General features: G+C 39.1%; 1 long non-coding RNA gene across 3 annotated transcripts; it reads left to right on the top strand.

Annotated features, from left to right (window-relative positions):
* Positions 1 to 1,166: 1,166 nt before the first annotated feature.
* On the top strand, positions 1,167 to 16,734 carry LOC148004130 (uncharacterized). Of its 3 annotated transcripts, XR_015627660.1 has the most exons (3): positions 1,167 to 1,232; positions 9,052 to 9,225; positions 14,881 to 16,734. It is a non-coding gene; the product is annotated as an uncharacterized LOC148004130 (long non-coding RNA). The 3 variants fall into 3 exon arrangements; XR_015627658.1 differs by lacking the exon at positions 14,881 to 16,734 and having other exon boundaries at positions 8,720 to 13,042; XR_015627659.1 differs by lacking the exon at positions 14,881 to 16,734 and having other exon boundaries at positions 9,052 to 13,042.
* The last annotated feature ends 242 nt before the right edge of the window (positions 16,735 to 16,976 follow it).

A 16,976-nucleotide genomic window follows, 5' to 3' on the forward strand; every position in this document is an offset into this window, starting at 1 on the left:
TGGTCTCTGCATAGGGTTAATTCTCTCAGATATTCTTTCCAGGGATATGAAGTATGAGCTTGACCCAAACTAACCTGAGGTGGGAGTCTCCTCCTCCCTTCACAGATCTACCACATTTGCTTTACTTGATGTGATATGCCCAGTTTCACACTGTGAATCTCATCATCAGAAACAGTCCAACAGCACGCTCTCTAGTTTTCATCAGGCGGAAACCACGGGGCTTCTGAGAATCCAAGTCAGTTCAGGTCCCTAAATATCACAACATAATTAGAAAAATAAGTCATAATAAAAATAGGTCACAAATGGCTATGTGATGCCAGGCAGGAGCCTAAGTGCTCTTCTGAGACTGTCTAATTTAATCCTCAAAGTAAGGGTTAAAAAATAATAATTCCTACTTATCAGAGGAGAAATGGTGACTCATATCGTGTTCAATAACATTGTCAGTAAGCTGAGGAGCTGGTAGGGTTGGTGGCGTTGGTGTAAGTGTCATAGGAGGATGTTGGAAACGCCATAGAAAGTGGCATAGGCACTAATTGAGTGATGGGGAAGGAGTTCAGGTGAGTCTGGAATTGAGTTGGGCCAACAGGGAAAATGGTAAGCTATTGGCTGGAGGATGATTGACACTTTTGGCCTATTGTGTCTCACAATTGGCACTTTTGGACTATTCTGGATCATGATTGACACCTTGGCCAGTTGTGACTCATGATGGGTACTTTTGAGCTATTGTGGTTCATGATTGGTACGTTTGGACTATTCTGGATCCTGATTGGCACTTTGGACTACTGTGGCTCATAGTTGGAAATACATTAGAGCAAAACATAGGGAAAGTGGAAAAGCAGGTTGAAGAGTTGATACTTTGTTCAAGGAGGGTGGTATCCTTAAGGATTTTGCAAAGAGAAGCGGGATGCTCCAAGCTGAGCCTAAGGGAGATAGCAATAGGCACAATTAGACATCTGCATCTGTTTAAGCCACAGAGCTCAGGGCTGGAACTCTCACTCCAAAGGAATTCCCAGTGATTTCATTTGCACAGCCAGAACTCCTGCCCTGTTTGGCACTAGGGTGTTGTATGTGGCTTTGTTTTGACAAACCTTGGCCATGACTCCTTAACATGAAACAGAACTTGGGGTTGTGACCCTCTGCAGCAGGGTGCTCCCTGACTGTCAGACACAGTTCTCAAAGACAAGCCTTCTCTCAGCCATGACCTCCTTCTCTCTGCCTTTCCCCTTCAAATGGTGAGTGTTAACCCATTGAAATCTCCTTTGAATGCCCAGGGTAGGTGTGTTATAAGGAAGGGAGGTTTGCTAGTAACCTTAACAAGGATAGAAATGGAGAAACATGAAGTCTTGTCATATCTACCTGTAGCCATGTAGGCAGGCTGGATTTTTCACCTCCCTAGAGATAATTACAGACTCTTTTGGGAAATTAAACTGGATGTTACAGAAAGAAATATCATTATTTTTCTGTATACCATTTGCATCTGGGACTTAAGGGACAATATATAAGCATTTTATTACTCACGGGAGTTACAGTGGTTTCCACTAACACAAGTCACATAAAAACATTTAAAAATATAAATGAATTCTTTAGAAATTAAAAAATAGACATTCAGGCATAGTAGTCACAATGAGTAATCTCAGTGATAACAAGAGAAGAGAAATGGAAGACTATGTAAGTTGCAAATAGGTTCAGAAATGATTTATTTTTAATTGACATATTAATCATACACATTTCTGAAATAATCTCAAATTTTAATATATGTCAATAGTATGGTATGATTAGATCAGAGTAAGTGGTGTATCCTTCATATAAAGTATACACATGCAAATGCATATATACATGCATCCTCTGTGTGTGTGTGTGTGTGTGTGTGTGTGTGTGTGTGTGTGTGTAGATTTGGGCCAAAAGTCTCCTTTACTTGCTACTTTAAAATGTACAATTACTGGTTATCAATCATGGTTATTTACAAATATATAAAGCACTAGAAAGGAATTTTTTAGCACAATCTCACCCCTAACTATATTTTACATTCTTTAACCTTTCCAAGCTTGTGGCAACTACTGCTCCACTCTCTGCTTCTGTGTGAAATGACTGGGGGTAACTAACATTTTTACTCTATGTGTTGTAAGTGACAACACAACATATGATGTTTATCTTTTCTATGCTCACTTGTTTTACTGAACACAATATCCTCTAGCCCCACCCATATTGCTGCAAATGACAAAATTCCATTTCTTATAACCATGTACTATTCTATTGGCAGTAGTTTGAAATGCAGCATCATGTACGTCCTTGTCTGTCTACCTAGACTTATTGCCATATCTTGGCTACTGTGAAGGTTACTACAGTGAATACAGGAATGGAGTCATCTCACTAACTTTCTGGCTTCACTCGTGAACCATCCAGGATAACTTCCTACATGGAGTCCACCTACATTCATGAGTTTATAGATTCTCCAGTGAGATTCAACTGAATACCCAGTTAATTGGTGGGTAAGGGGTACCAGAAAGTCAGTCTGGCCCACTAGATTTTTCCTTAATATATAAATTTATATTTAACATAGCCCAATAAAACTAATGAAGAAGAAAAATATTTTTCTGGGTAGGGGAAATTGTAACTAAAAGACAAAAAAAAGAAGAAAATTCTAGCTTTCGTATGGGAACACTGGCATCTTTGCTGTTCTTTATTGATTTACAACAGAAAACTGATTTATGAAAAGAAAATAAGGCAGAATGTAATTAGAAGCAGACAAAATATATCTATTTAGGATATGTTTTTAAGAGACATTTACTTAAACTTAAGTAATTCAGATCTTTCAGTGAAGTTTCTAGTTGGAAAGTTTTGATTTTCTTTTCCAGAATACAAGATCTTTGTACAAATTTAATACACACGTGGTAATTTCATCTTCTTGTCACTAGATAAGTTTTGACAGTGAGTTTCTAGTTGACAACTTTGTCAACTGGCATCTTGGTGGGTAATTCCTGAAAAAGGCTACAGGCTTAAGTGAATTTCAAGTTTGAGTTGAACCTTCTCCAAGTGATTTTATTTTTATCTTTTTAATCCCTCTGCCATTTGCAAAAACCAAAAACAAAGGTGACATCAATGAATTGGAAAGCCTGCTTCCTTTACTTTATTATTTTATTATTACCAAGGCATTGAGCAAACATGCCTTATTTGATTTTCATTTTCAGCCCGAATCTGGCTTGCCCTGACTAATTGGGAAATCTGGGCAGATGTCATGAAAGTGGCAGCCTGAGAAATCAAAGCTGACACAGGAAGGGACTGATGATGTAAGGGACACATCAAGTTGTTTGTCTAGCTTGATGTACCAATAGAAGCTTCTAGCTGCCTGGCAGCATGGTGAGCAAGAGGCTGTGTCAAAGATGATAGATAGCCGACTGGATGGGAAAGAGGGTCCCAGCTTCAGGCTGGTGACTTGTCCTTTAGGTGAATATTAATATTTATTGGCTCCTGAGAATCTAAGGTTTTCTACAAAGCACGATCTATTATAAGCCATCTATGTCATGAAAGAAGAGTGTCCCCATCTTACTGTCTGGAGATAAAGTTAGGCGGTCATGATCTTCACTCAGATTCTCATACTGGCTTGGTGTCCTCATTAGTTTTTCTAACATTCATGATGCTGGACAAATGAGTGCCGCAGAATGAGTAGCAGTGGTTGGCGAAGACAGTAAAGAAAGTAAGGATCATAGATAACAGGGATAGACAGGGGTGTGGAGGCTTGAAAGGGCAAGACTTGTCTGAAGCATGGCATAGGCAGGGAGAATAGACTACAGGAAGGGACTCAGGCAAGATGAGGTCCTCATGAGTGGTATAGACTGGGTAATACGAATCCTGTGAGCCAACCTAAGGATGGTTTTATTCCTGTGGCTCTTAATCAGCAAAGGATTTTGCAAGTAGAGGTATAGAAATTAGTGCTTGATTTTAGAAACTTGAATGTCTCTATGTGGATGTCCTGATGGGAGTTGTCAGACAGGACCAGATCATTACTATAGACCCTCTTAGCCTAACTGTGATTCTATAAAAACATTTTACATTTGTTAGAAATTAAAGAGATTACTAAGTGACCTAAGATATCATGGTGAAAATATTTAGGCAGTTGGCAAACTCTTGCTCTGTATGTTCTTTCCAAAGGAGATAAACTTGAATCCTTTCTTCCATCCAACATATTCCCTGCCTCAGGAAAAAATGCCCGAAATGTTGGGAATATGCACTCCACCCGTGTTTTTTGGAAAGGCTAGTTTCTTAATTTCTACAGGAGCCAATTTTTAATTCATAAGAATTTTCTTAGAAAATAAGTATCCCCAACGTTTTCTTTCACTGTGATTTCACTGGGAATCTATGCACTAAAGTATGGACTTCGGTCTGGATAGAGTCGGGTAGAGAGTGGAGTATACACGGTAAAGGTGTAGAGATACCATAAGGCAGGGTTTCTACTGAGTCTTGTAAATTTGAAATTTCTCCTGAAGGTAGTAAGAAAAAGAATTTCTGGAAAGAAGCCACACCTTAGATTAAACTTTCTACGTGGTGCGTTAACTAACTACAGCTTTAGTACTACAGCTGTGTAAAGGCTGGACTATTTCAGGACAGAGCCTAATTATCATTCACCTTGGGCTATCCTTAGACACCTTAGTTATCATTCCTCACCCACCTCTGTATGTGACCTAACGTCTCTGTGTCTATGAGGTGAGACATTTGGAATCTATTAGTAGACCTATTGCTTCCACCACAGCAAAGGCCAACAAGTACCATCTGAGCCCTATAGTAGAACTCTCCCCCTTTTTGTCATAACCTGTGTACATGATATTTCTACCGACGCATTTGAAAATGTAGATCTTGGGCTAGAACTTTCTGTTATGTGACCATAAGAACATTAAGAGACAGTTATCACATTGGGAATGTCCACATGGATTTTGGAGTAACGTAAATCTGCATCCCCAGGCCATGGTTGTTCATTTAGCTCCAGAATAAGTGGTATTTTATCCCATTCAAGCTGAAAGCTGTGTTTGTTGCATTGAACTTTAGTTTCTTGGAGGCAAAGGAATGACCGTAATCACATTTGAGTCTTAAAGACCACTCTCCTTACATATTGGAAGGGTGTAATAGAACAGCTTTCTATGGCTGCCCGTACTCTGAATAACGCTGCAGAGACCTTTATATTTATTAGAATCCAGATGCTCAGCTATTCTGACCTGACAATAATAGCCTAACCTATTTCCTAGCCACGTGGCCCCCAACTTGCCATCTTAGTCTCCCATGGCACCTCCTCCATCAATGTCCATGTACCGATGACTGACTCTTTGGTCCCCATCTGAGACCCCATTTATGTCTGTGTCACTGCATCTGTCTCTCTCTGTCTATGTGTCTTTGTTTCTGTCTCTGTCTCTCTCTGTGTATTTTTCTCTGGGCCAAGAAGTCCTGCCTTTTCCTCTCCTCCCCACCCACTGGCTATTAAGCACCTTATTTAACCAGTCAGAAGGTGATGGATGGAGAGCAATGTTTACAGAATGTTGAGTTCAGAGATGCTCCATAATAATGACAACACCAAAGTCAGACGTCAACCAGACTTCTGGAGGCACAGAAATCAGCCCTTGAATACCATAGTTCTCAAAAACATCCTCCAGCAAAAGTGATTGTTAGATATGGGCAAGTTGGAAGGAGAAGGCTAAGTACAAAAGGGTATGAACATTCTTTAGAGAGAGGATATGGGTCTAAATAGGGCAGGCCGAACTGGAGACAGGATGAAGGGAATGGATTTGAGCAGTATTAACAAGTTGCATAATGTTCTTTATGATGGAGAAAGGGGAGACAATGTTGGCTCTTAGTCCTGTTTGAACTAGTGACTCAGGGGTATTTAATGAGGTAGGGGAAAGCCAGCAAAGAGTAAGACAGACCAGAAGGTCCACTTTGATCTCACTGAGTTTTATTTGTTAGATGAGTATTTCGGCAGGAAATCTGATAGGTAATTACTGTTTGGATCTGGAGTTCTGGCTATTAAAATTCTAGATTCTTTTGTATTTAGATAATCATGGGAGTCAATTTGTATGTGGAATATTTAACTTTCAAAAATTTACTAATATCATTTAAGATAGGAAAAGCTGCCCTCCTTTTGAATATCCTGTACCATGACTCTCTAAGCCACAAGAGTCTATTTTATTCCATATTTAGGATCCTAAGAACACTCATTTATGCAGTGGCTGCTTCCGCTTCCTCTCCAAGAACTCAGAGGTTTTTGACCAAATTACCTTTAATAATCTTGGCCCACAGTAGCTTATGTTCTTCCCAGCATCTCTTCCTCTTTAAATTTAATCTGAATAAAGCTGTACAAGACGCCCACATAAAAGTAGAAGAGAATACAAAACAATAAAATCAGAACATTTAGTTTCGGGCAGAATAACTGAGGTAGATTTTAGGAGGGGTATTATTTGAGTTATCTGATACTTGATTTAAGCTAGATTCTTCCCACTCACCATTTAATTAATTCGCCTGTTTGGCCTGTCCTGACACGGCAGAACTTATTTAGCGTCTCTTGTTCCCAAAGATCAAATTGCTTTTCTAAAGTACATTTGGTTTCTAAAACTTGGCATCTCTGAACTGCTGGTGACCATACAAAGAGCACATACATATTCCAACAATCCACAGATTGTTGGTCAGAAGAGGCATCAGTTGTTGGCCTCTGAGAGGAAGGGCACAGCAAATTTCTGCACAGGGGGGGAAGGGAAGGAACTATTATTATACTCAACACATCACAGACTTCTCCATTCATAAAGGCACAAGCTAGGCTCTGTGGGCCATTCAAGCGAGGATGCTGTGAAGTTGGGTCTCCTGGTGACACTTTGCCAGGCCTTTCTTCACATCCTCGCTGCAGTAGAAGGGTCTCAGTACCCTGGTTTGTTAACCTTGACCTCTGCTATCACCATGGAAATGCAACACTGTCAGAAGAACTTCCTCTGTCAGAAGTATCCTGCCCTATATAAGAGAAAATAGGAAGAGGGGAACCAAACTAGAAAAATCCATTGTCCATTTCAGGTCATTATTAAGCTTTTTTCTAAAGGGGGGAAACACCAAACAACAACAACAACAGCTCTTCTAATTTCTTTGAATGTTTGGTATGGGGGTTGGGTTATGAGACAGGGAGAAAAAGAAGCCCTGCTAAGAATTGTTACAGCAGCTTTAGGTATTCTCTGACTTTTGCTTTGTGGAATGGACATGTTTAGGGAGCTGAAGCATACGTGTGAGATATTCAAATGCTTGAAACAGTGACCATATCCTTCATGCTCTATGATGCTCAACTGGGGCTACAGGTTCCTATGTAAACAATTAGCTATCAGTGTCTTGTGGCAAGTTTCTATACTGAGGTTGTTTATATAGAATGGAAAGGAACTATAGGGATCTAGCTTATGGTTTCCTAACCTGAAATTTGTATATTCTTGGATCTATATGTGTACTGTGCTATGCACCTCATAGCTTTTCTCAGTTTCTCATGAATTTCAATATTCAGACAAAATTATGTTGAAGCTCCCCTGCCACTCTTAATATGCTAATGACCTGGAACACAAGGATTTTTGTTCTTTCATTTCCTTCCTTCTACATGGTCCCCTTTCTTCTACACTTTTGTCTTTAGTATCGTATCTCTGTACTCCTCACCAATCAATAGAGCTTAAATCCTGTGACTTTATCATGTGTTTGGATGAGGTTTAGGAATAGAGCATCTCCATGTCAGAAGCATGATGTAGTCAAAGAATAGAAATGCATTTGGAATTAGCCATAAGTTCACAAGATCAGTGATTAGGCAGATTTTTTCAAAAACATCTTTTAAGGTTTTGGTCATCAATTAATTCAAGTGCTTCTTGGTTTCACAGCAGTCAGGACCTGGACTATTCTTAGAATGCATTCCTTAGTCTGTTAGTTGCCTTGGCAACTTCTTGTCTCCAAGAGTAGATGTAAGGAAGAAGCTTTGGCTCTGGGACCAGCACAGGAGTGAGCCAGGAGACTCAACCCTTCCTATTGTGGAGGTGAACTTGTGCTTTCATGTATGATGTTTCATTATAAGGTTACTGTTTGTTCTAAACCTTAAAGTCCCTCAGCAACAGATCTAGAAAAAAACTTACATGGACATTGGAGAGAAACATGGAGACAGTTACCAGTCCTGGGATGTTCCATTTTCTCTTGTATAAAAAAGACAACCACAATAATTTCTCTTTAAGGAATATTATTTCTTACAAACTCTAACCCTGACTCTAGCTTTCTGAGTCCACCACACAATGCCCATTGCATAATTAGATGCATATATAGAGAATAAATGGAGGTGGCTGCTTCTGTCTATTTGTCCTTTATTTAACAAATAGTAATATTTGAGCCTCATTTACTACCTCTGCTTTTTCACATGTCCTTGACCATAGCACATCACCTAGTGGGTCCACTGAAGCCACAGTTAAATGAGCTTCAGGAACCAGGGACTACAGGGCAGTGTGCCCAAGAGTTTTCTAACTTATTAACTTCCATAGCAAAATCCTTCAAATCCCATTAGAAGCTTTTAACTCATACCATTTTTATAGGATTGGTACAAAAGTGGGATTCTAAGTTCAAATTGCCATCATTCAAATCTGTGCTATACATTCTCAAATTCAGTGACAAGGTGTGGGTGTGCGTTATATTACCATCTTGATAGATAATTTGTGCTCCTGAATTATTTCATTATCAGAAAACCTCTGAGGCTAAGAAATTGGGAAGTGACCTCGGTAGACAAAGGAGCACGTTCTTGCCAAGTAGAGAGATTCCTAAGGCTTCTGAGCTTCAGAACGCACTGGGCTCGCCTGAGTCAGGTGCTATGCTGCCTACGGGCTGCAAACATGATGGTCGTGCCCAGGATTCCAGCAGCAGTAAGATACTGAAGATGAAGAATGGTTGATTTTCTGGATTAAGTTTTCTTAAAGGACTTCTGTGATTTGTGTTGCCACTGGAAACCATGTTGATGTCTATAACCCATGCTGCCACTTGGAGGCCATGTTGATGTCTGTGATCTGTTCTGCTCAGAAATCTTCTTGATGTCCAAGACCTGTACCGCTGCCAGCTGCCATGGGCAAGGAGGCACCTGATGGAAGACTCAGAAATGGGAATGAGAGATATTGATGGCCTCGGTGACAAACTTCCTAACCCCCAAAAGAAGCAGTCCAGGCATGAAGCTATTGAAGAGAATCCTTAAATCCTGTGAGAAATCCTTAAATCCTGCCGAAGCGTAGTTCTTCACAGTTGATTGCTTTTGCTGCGGTTTGGGGAAGGACTCAGTATCTTTAAGGGGTTGGCTACTGGGAGTTTGACAAAGCTCCAGTGAGTATATTGGCAACACAAATTGAAAACCACCAATGACAATACATTGGCAAAACACCAATGTACATAAAAATAGATTATTTAGAAAACTTACTCTCAATAGACAGGAATTCTGAGTATATGTAAAAAACCATTATATCTTACTTTTACATGTTATTAAGATACCAGAGTATGTTAATATATAAGTCTTCACATGTTATTAATTATGCTGATGAATTACATGAGAACTTAAAATGCCATGGATTTTATGGGGAGATCTTGAAACAAAATGACTGAATTAGCATTTTGAGTTTGCTCTCTATTTTCTATATTTCTGAGTTCCTCACAAATGAAGCAATATGCAACAAAACTAAAGACAATAGAAGGTGACAAATGGCTCAACAGTATCATGAAATCAGGGCTTTGCTGAATGATAAAATGCCTGAGGGACTGAGCCATGTTGATTCTTGTCTAATGTTCATTAGGGCCACATGCTTAGTGACCTGGACTCAGAGACCACAGTCACATGAGTTCCAATATATCAAGCTCTAGACTGGAATGTGACTGTGTGATGACAATCTAATAGATAAAGTAACAAATCAGTTATTCCATTGCACAAATGCCATTAGATTGAGAGTATTGTCCCAGTCAGGAGATAGAAGTAAACGGAACCCTGGCCACTGTGGCTGTCAAACTGTCAAGGTAATGGACAATTCAATTGTTTGGGTCACAAAGCCAGAAGTTTCTGGGAAGGAAGAGAAGAAGTTAGTGGATTTTCCACCATCCCAGCAGCTATTATCACAATAGATAGTTCACAGCAGTTGCTTCAAATTTTCTATTTATTTTTTAAGTCCCACGTTCTCTAGTCTTGCTCTTGACATACAGATTTTCCCTCAACCTACTGAGATCAAAGCTGGAAAACGCAAGTTTGCTCATCCTAGTCAATCTATATTCCCACCCTCTTCTTGCAGTCCAGGACACCATCCCTGCTTGCTACTCTGCAGCCAACAGCCTTGGTCTCTTCTCTGAATACCCCATTCTCATTATTTCTCACCTTTAAGTATATCTCTTGTTGACCTTACTGCAAACCTCTGCAAGCCAGTTGGCTTCTATTCTAAAAGTTCCCTCCACTTTGGTTTATTCTAAAAGTATTAGACTAACTCGCTCTTTGCTTCACATGCTGCTGCCCAATACCCAGGGACATTTTCTTTTCTCTTTACTTAACTTCTCTTGTTTGAATATCTGTTCCTTTAAAAATACATACTGAAATTTAATTTACAATGTAATAGTGTCTATATTAATCATTTCATTGGGGCCGCTGAGAAATGATTGTATCCCTAAGGATTCCATTCTCAACATAAGTTTATCAACTGAAAAGGATGGTAGGTCTCTTGACTTTTTCTTTTGCCCCTTCTATCAGGAGAGGACACTGTATCCCTCTATGCTAGAGGAAATAACAACCAAGGTACCATCCTAGGAACAAGGACACACTGCTCACCAGAAATCAAACTTGCTGGTCCTTTGATGATGGATTCTTAGTTTACAGAATTATGAGATATAGATCTGTTATTTATAAATTACAAGGTTACACCACACAAAGGGCCAAGACATTGACACTTTACTTTCCACTTCTATGAATACAGATTGTCATCTAAATAATCTTGTCTCCTTCTTCTTCACCTTCCCTCTCTCATTCCATCCATAATATTATGATCATCAATCACAAAGTCTAAGCGGATATCCTCAAAACTGAACTGCTCCCTGCCATCGACGGCTAGATACCTTTCTACTCACCTTTCCTGGACTCTGTGTCAGTTCTGACTCTCACTCCTGCTCATTATGTTTTAGTCCATGGTTGCAAATGATCATTTATCTGCCAGCATCCTTCCTGCACTAGCCACACTGCACACTGCTGCCACAGAGGCCAGGGTCTCATTGCTTCTTCACTGGATGAAAGGAACTCATTCTTCTGCTTGTTCCTCATCACCCTCAGCAGCCTAATGTTGCCTCATTATCTACACAGTCACCTGCCTATAATTTAAAAGAAATTATAGTTCCCATCTTCTCAAACCTTTGCTTACTTTTCATCTTTACACTTTGACAAATGTTCTTCTTGTTAGAGTTCTCTTTTTCTTCCATTTATATGAAGACTCCAGATGAAACAATATTTTTTTGGCTTTTTCTGTTTTTGCCCCCATGAAAATATCAGTGCTCCCATTGTCATACCACCCTTTCAGCTTTGTCCTCAGCTCATTCAAAAGGCACTTGACTATGCCCTATAATGTCTTATAGATTATTTGCACACACATATTCATAAACAACTCTTTCATTTATTTTGTCTCCAGGATATTTTGGCCTAGATACAAAGTTCCAGCCTTCAGTAGACATCTTCCTGGCTGCTCTTTTGTCATTAACATCTGTTGAGGATCCTTCATCATGATTCTCACCCTTCTGCTAACAGTGTCTCTCTTTTTCTTTAGGGATCACCATATTTCATGCATTTCCCCATCTTTCTGATGTGATTAAAGAGTTGTATCCTCTCTCAGTCAATAAATAGTTTAGAATGTGTGTCAAAAGGTATCTTAAAATTGACATAAGGTAAGTAAAAATAATATGAATTATTTGGCTCACTGATACCTTTTGGAAAGACTGAATTGTGTTACTGAAGCAAATATCCCTGATACTATCTAAGTTTTTAGTTTTTTCAAAGCTCTTGGGGCTGGTCAATGAATGGTGATAAATTTCTTTGCTTAAGTTAAAGTTTTGTCTGTTGTTTGCAATCTTTCCAAATCTGACTAATAGAGTATTATATTCCCCAAATGAGAAGTTATCAGAGTACATGTGTACATATAGAATAACTATGTTTTCTTTTTCTGATACTGGTGTCCTGTCCTAGAGCCTTAGCAATGGAAACGTTTTATTTATTCTCATTAACCCATTATCAATGTAGGGTAGTCTCTAAGTTTTAAAGACTTAATGGACTCAGACAACTTTCTACTGATTAATACACCAAACAGCAGATGTGCAGGAATTGAGAGTTTCAAAAAATAACCAGTGTCTCTAAAAGTGGGGTAGAGTCCCGGTGTTCCAACTAGCAAGCATGGAGACCAGAGAACCTGACACCAACACTAGAGCAGAGAGATAGGACACAAGCCAGGAATGTGACCCACCAACTATTCTGATATATAACAAATAGGGGCTTCATCTCCAGAAGAGGGTAATTTTCCTTCTCCTGGCTTCTATTGGTTGCCTATAATTCTTTGTCTAGTGATGGGACTCTGAGAGAATTTTCCACTTCGATGACAGCATGTCTATCAAGAGTGCCATCATCTTACTCTTACTTATGCAGCCATTTCTATGAAAGATTGTTTCACAGAAGACTTCCTGGTTCTGCCTCTTAGATTCCTTCTGCTCCCTCTTCCATGATGTTTTCTAGCCATGGATGCAAGAGTTGTCCTGTAGAATACTAATTAGGGATAGGCTCCCCATGATCTGTTGATCTTTGCATTGTGCCCGGTTGTGGTTTTCTGTGATTATTTCCATCTGCTGTAAAGAAAAGCGCCTTTGATGAGGGGTGGTAGCTATATTTTTCTGTGGCTATAAGATAAGATTTAGAATGTGATGAGGAATTATTCTGGTCTAGAAAAGTGATAGTAGTAGATTCTTCCGCAAAGTTCATGATCTCACTAGCCTCAATAAATTTGCAAAATTTCAAGTACCAGACATGATATTCCTTCTTTTGCATGAGCCCTACATCTAGCTGTTATTACTTACCATGTAGATACCAATTTATTTTACATCTACGGATATCTTACTATGCTGATAGTTCTTGTGGTTCATGTGTGTTGCAGCTGAGTAAGACTGGTAATTGTATACCACTTTGGGCAGCTTGCACAATATTTTTCTGGTGGCATGGCAGCAATGCCAACTGAAATCAGAAACAAGATAGGGCTGCCCATGATCCCCACTCCTTCTGAAAATAGTGATGTAAGTACTACCAGGGCAATAACAGAATGGAAGGATAATACAGAGATACAAATGAGAAAAGGGAAAGCCATATGGTCTATGTTTTCAGATTATATGGTTATATATATATGTATATATATTTATATAAAATATTATAATTATACATATATGGTATTCCAAAAAATCTACCAGAAAACATCTAGAAACAGTCAACAATTTCAGCAGAGAAACAGGATACAAAATCAATACACAAAAAAAATCATCAGCTTTTCATACACCACCAAAAAACATTGAAAAAGAGATCATGGACATGCTTTTATTTACAGTAAAGTCAAAAATGTTAAAAATATCTTGGAATAAAGCCAAACAAGGAGGTAAAAGACTTCTACAGTGAAAACTTCATATCTTTAAAGAAAAAGATCAAGACATCAGAAAATAGAAAGACATCCCATGTTTATGGAAGGATAAAATTAATATTATGAAAATGACCATCCTACCAAAAGTAATTTCCAGATTTAATGTAATCCAAATCAAAATACCTATGACAGAAATAGGAAAATTTCCTAAAATGCATATAGAATCAGAAAAGACTCTGGGTAGCTAACAACCCCAAGCAAATGAATCCTAGATGGATTGTTATACCAGTCTTCAGGATATATTATAGAGCTATCGTAATAAAAACAGCATGGCACTGGCACAAAACAGACACTTCTACTATTGGTAGATGATAGAAAACTCAGACATAAGTACTCATTACTAAAGCTCTTTGATATTTGACAAAGAAGCAAAAACATATACTGGAGAGAAGACAGAATCTTCAGCAAATGGTTCTGGGGAAACTGGCTGCCCACATGAAGACGAATGAAATTAGACTTGTGTCCATCACCCTGCACAAAAATGAGATCTAAGTGGACCAAAGACATCAATTTGAAATCTGAAACACTAAAGCGCAAAGAAAACATAAGCAAAACACTATTATGATATAGCATAGGGAAGGATTTTCTAAACAGAACTCCATTTGGCCAGATATAAAAATAACACTTGACAACTGGTCCCTCTTGAAACTAGAACATTTCTGTGCAGCTTAGGAAACAGTCAACAAGGTGAAGTAGGAACACACAGAATGTTGGTGAGTTTTTGACAGCTATATTTCTAACCCAGAATTAATATCCAGAATATGCAACGATCTCAAAAAAGCAGACACCCAAGGGAACTAATAATCCAGTTTTTTTTTTTAAAAAAAAAAAAGGAGCTTGGGATCTAAACAGAGAGTTCTCAATAGAAAAGAAAGTTAAAAAAAATAAAAGTAAAGATGTTCATCATCTTTAGTAATCCTGGAAATGCAAATGACAGCAACTATGGGATTTTATCTAACACCAGTCAGAATGACTCAAACAACTAACAACAAACACTTTAAAGATTGTGAGGAAACTGGAGCCTTCATTCACTTTTGGTAGGATGCAAATTGATGTGGTCACTCTGAAAAGCAGTGTAAAGAATCCTTTAAAAACCAAAAGTAAATCTACCGCCTGACCCAGCTACATCACTCCTTGGCGCTCATGCTCACAGGCTTAACCATCTCCTCCACAGACACTTGCTCAGCAGTGCCCACTGCCACCACATTCACAGTAGCCAGGAAATAGAAGCAACCTTGAAGTTGGTGAAGTGTCCTCCAACAGACAAATGGAACCCAAGACATTGCACCGCACTGGAGAAAGAACACCTACTCTCTGCTTCACCATTTTTAATCTGTCACTGAGACTCTAATCATGTAATCTCAGAAACCCATTTTAATCCATTGTCCATCTATTTCTATGATGTATTTTATTTGTTTCTTTCTTGATTATAATTCACATGGATCCAAATTGCCTTCTGTCTCCCCACATAGGAATCAATGTGTTCTAAAACATTATCTGGGAAAGTCACACTCTTATTATCTTATATATTTTCATTAATAAAACATGAGTTGCTGTGTGTGTGTGTGTGTGTGTGTGTGTGTGTACGCACAATTGCACACATGTGTGGGCGTGTGTGCTTTAACAGGACAAAAAGGACAAGAAAAAATGAAGAGTGCTACAAAGATAAGTATGTTAATTTACTTGACTAATATTTGAACTTCCACTATGGCTTCCTGTTCACTTCCTGTTCATCCTGTCTGTTTTCAGTCTCACTTATCAAAATAGTTAAATCGTTAAAACTTACCATGTGCTGACAGTGTGTTAAGCTTTGTACTGATTGACTCACTGAAATTACCTCAGTCTTTCACATCTGCCCAATAAGTCAGGGCCCCTTTCTTCATTTTATGTAAAATATAACTAAGACACCACAACATGAACCCCAATGAGACACGGGTCTGAGGGTAGCAGCTGAGCTGAATTTTTAAACTCTTTTCTAATTCAGAATAACAGCATATGGGCATTGCTTCATTAGGAGAAAAGACCAGGAATTCTGGGAGTGATTGAGATGCAGTTTGAAGAAGAGGTATCAGCAAGAAGTATAGTCAGAAGCACCTACTATCTACCCTGAACGTTTAGACGCTTCCAAAGCTCCTGGTATACAGAGCTCACTTCTCTGTCCCTTGGCTTGCGGCCTAGAGCTTCTGGTATAAATAACATTCTTAGTCTTGAGAATTTACACATAGACTCCACAAGTCCCCTCTTCCCATCAGGTAGAAAACTCTGACCCAGAATTCCTGTCTAAAAGAACTGCAGTGACAAAAATGGAGACGAGACTGAGGGAAAGGAGGTCCAGTGACCAACCCACCTGGGGATCCATCTCATGGGGAGACACCAAGGCCTTACACCATTACTGATGCTGTGGTGTACTTACAGACATGAGCCTAGCATGGAGGCCCCCTGAGAAGCCCAATAGGCAGCTGACTGAGACAGATGCAGGTATTTACACCCAACCAATGGACTGAAGTCAGGGACCTCTGTGGTTGAATTAGGGAAAGGCTGGAAGAAGCTGGGGTTGGGGGGCAACCCCAGAGGAAGACCAGCAGCCTCAACTAACCCTGAGATCCCTCAGACCCTGAGCCACTAATCAGGCATCATACACTAGCTGGAACGAGGCCCCCCACACATATACAGCAGAGGACTGCCTGGCCTGGCTCAGTGATGCCCCTAACCCTCAAGAAACTTGAGGCCGCAGGGAATGGGGAGGCCTGGTTGGAGGTGGGGGTGGGGACATCCTCTTGGAGACAGGAGGGAGGAGGAATGAGATTAGGAATAGTGGGAGGGCGGACTAGGAGGGGGAATAACGACTGTACTGTAAATAAATAAATAAATACAATATAATATTTTTTAATTTAAAAATTAAAATCAAAGGAATTCATATAGAAATTTACCCCAGTACTCATTCTTTTTATGATTAAAAACTCCTTTTAGTTTCTAGTTTTAATTGCCTTTTTTTATTTCCTTAGAGTTTGTACTCTTCGAAACTTAACTACAGACTAATCTTTTTAAAATGTTTTAATAGTCATTGTCCTTAATAATCTTATTTGTTTAGAAATTTGGGTAATTGAATTTTAAAGGTATCTACTTTCTACACCATTTTCCTAAAAGTACTTCCATTTTCTCTCAGTGAAACGTGACTTAATTTTATTGAGATAATGAAGTAGATTGAGTACACGTGTTTAAATTTTATGCCTTTGTAAGACATATAATGTGAACTTTAGCATAATGTGG

Source organism: Rattus norvegicus, chromosome 8, assembly GCF_021556685.1.
Source record: "Rattus norvegicus strain SHRSP/BbbUtx chromosome 8, alternate assembly SHRSP_T2T, whole genome shotgun sequence".
Lineage (NCBI taxonomy): Eukaryota > Metazoa > Chordata > Mammalia > Rodentia > Muridae > Rattus > Rattus norvegicus.